Below are 229 nucleotides of genomic sequence, written 5' to 3' on the forward strand. Positions count from 1 at the left end.
ATACTCCATTTTCTTCTTGTGATTTGAAATTGTTATGAAAAACCTCTTATCTATGCAGATTTAGCTTTTGCCCAAGAAACTTCCACCACCAGGAAGAATCAAAAACTTCCAAAGCTTACTAGTTTAGAAAACGTGAGGCTGGATGCTCTCATCATCTCCATTAAAGAACAAAACCAAACAGCTAAACCAGGAAGTAGATAATAAAGGACAAATCATATTTAGACAAAGA

This window comes from Panthera tigris, chromosome C1, assembly GCF_018350195.1.
Source record: "Panthera tigris isolate Pti1 chromosome C1, P.tigris_Pti1_mat1.1, whole genome shotgun sequence".
Classification (NCBI taxonomy): domain Eukaryota; kingdom Metazoa; phylum Chordata; class Mammalia; order Carnivora; family Felidae; genus Panthera; species Panthera tigris.